This window comes from Loa loa, assembly GCF_000183805.2.
Source record: "Loa loa unplaced genomic scaffold supercont3.54, whole genome shotgun sequence".
NCBI classification, from domain to species: Eukaryota; Metazoa; Nematoda; class Chromadorea; order Rhabditida; family Onchocercidae; genus Loa; species Loa loa.
In genome coordinates, this window is record NW_018108234.1 from 23,004 (window position 1) to 25,906 (window position 2,903).

Consider the following 2,903-nt stretch of genomic DNA (forward strand, 5'->3'; position numbering starts at 1 on the left):
TATATATATATATATATATATATATATATATATATATATATATATATATATATATATATATATATATATATATATATATATATATATATATATATATATATATATATATATATATATATATATATATATATATATATATATATATATATATATATGTACATATATATATATTATATATATATATGTACATATGTATATACATGAAAGGAAAACTATACCCAGACTTAGACTAAGTGATGAAATGGGGTGAGTTTTAAAACAAAAATACACACATCTTCATATTAAGTCTGGTTTATAAATTGTGAAACTTGTGAAACCTTAAATATTTGGTGAATTAAAGTATGTTATCAGCTTTCTTTATTAGATCTGTCCTTGATTTCATTAACGCCGCTGCAAAACATGGTACAGGTAGATGAAATACTCCTAATGCTTGTTATTGAAATTTCTTGATCGTTATAAATAATGGTCAGTCATTCTTTCAGTGACTGTGATACTTATGAAATAATGCTGTAGAATTTGGCAGGTGGTAAACTATGATGGTCATCAAATAAAGAGTTTTTGCGCTAAATACTAGCTTAGAAATGATGTTAAAAAATTAGTGACATAGGAAGTTACCTCTTCAGTGATGCATTAGTAATATCATTATTAAGAATTAAGGATGCATCATCACGTATTGTCCATAGAACTAAATTAAGTTTTTATTTCAATGTCGTCTGTATACTTTTGTGGCACAACTCATTTGCTTTTTAAGCTTTTCAAGGTTATTTCTAATAGTTTTATTGTCAGTGCTGACTAAAGAAAAACTAAAGTTTAGATAGAAAACGATATGGGCACTAATAGTACAATTTCTCCTGCAAATGAAACGCTGGAATATGGGAAGCAATTAGATCATGAAAATTGGGATGAAGCGAACTCCTCTTTCACTTCCGCATACAATGAAACTTCAGTAATCAGTTCATCTTATTTATAATGCAGTATATCATTTTTTGACAACATATTATCAAATTTGATATTGTGAATTCCACTTCATGAACTTATCATTTGAAGAGAGATACTTTTAAAACCAGAAATGAATTTACATCAATTTTTAAGGATCAGAATGTTGCACATAATGTTGAGGAAGCAAAAAACGTAAATCCTCCGGAATGGACTTCTCAGTGGGTTCAGCAGGTCAGTTAAATCCCATGTTTATTGAACTGATTCCAGTCGACAAGATGGAATTTATGATATTAGAATTTTTGTGCTATTACTTCTAGGACGTTGAAGTGGTCGATTCGGAACCTAATCCTATTCGCGATAGTCATCATGCGGGGTTGTTACCTCATTCACCGTGTTCGGTAAGAGCGTATGAAACAGTTTTAGAAGTGGGTATTCTATAACGTTTCGGGGTTTTTACTTCGCATTTCAAAAAACATGTATTTTGAGGTAGTTATCCCTAACATTTCATTCTGATTTTATTGTGTTTGAAGGCAACGGAAAACTTTAACAACACTGACCGCTGATGATGGTCATTTAAAAAGGGATGTTCAGGAATTTTTGAGTCGGTGACTAATAAGATAATCAGGACCCGTTTAGATTATTTTAAAATTAAATTCAATAAGAATAATCTTACTCGGATTATCAGTGCTTAATAAAGCATGTACCGACAATATAATTTTGGAAAATTCCATAACTATTTATGACATTTTTGCAGAATTCTCCGGAAGAGTTGGTGTGCAGTGGCGAAGAGCAAGACACCTCGCGTCCAAGTGATACCCAAAAACATAAGGATTTAGAGCTTTTAGAAGTAAGCTAGACTGAAACCTATCATTATTGTTGGATATATTGAATGTTATAAAATTTTTTAGAGATGCGAGATTTTATTCCAGAGCTTTTTTTAAAGAAACGATCGAGCTAAGATTGCCGTTTGCAACAGTAAGATTAGATATCCGAATTATCAAAACGAATAATTGGCCGAATGAAATAGTTGGACCATTTGTTCAGTTCCTTCCATCTAATCTATTACTGCGTCCTCATCACTAGACAGTAAATCATGATAACATATTACTGTGTTGGCAAAATCGTCTTTTGGTTCTGGACAATGATTCTGATTGCGTTATTTGATTTTTTTTTTTTTTAATTCAAGGGAACATTGCTATCATAGTTAATTTTGTTTAGGAAAACAACAAGCATTTTGTTGCGGAGAATTCATCGCATAGGAACGACAAGCATCATGATGATACTTTAACACTTATATCAAGTGATTTTGAGGTACTTCGACAAAGTGATTCTTGGTACGTATGCTTGATTTTATTTTTCTTAACATTATTGACTATATAAGTGTCGGATCATTCAGATTATGGCTTGTCTGGTAGAAATTAGTTTCAAATTAAAGAAAAGAAAACGATTTTAGTTCGATGGCAAGCAGTGTACCGCCAAAAATTCTTCCCGTCTCATTACCGGATATATCAACAATGGAAACTCATCAGCAGGTAAAACTCATCGGAAACTCATCATTCTTAATATGTGTTTTTTCGAATCATTTTTGAGCATTTTTCTATGCATTACACGTAGATGTCCAATTAACTAGTGGCTAACTGCTGGTTGCAAATAATACTTTTACTAGAAGTTTACGATGTTAGTTATCAAACCCGTCAAATCTCGTCAAATCAGTCTCTGATCAACATATTTAGTGTTGGTTCTTTCTGGTGAAAGTGGATGTAATTTGATTATCTCTGAGCCTTATTTTCCAATACCATTTATACGTCCCAAAAGATGAGTTACCATACTAGAGTAATACTTTTTTTTTATCAGATAATAAAGACATGTTATGTAATATGGTACTTTGACATGAGTTGTTATGAATTAGATTTGCATCTTTTCTCCAACATATATATATATATATATATATATATATATATATA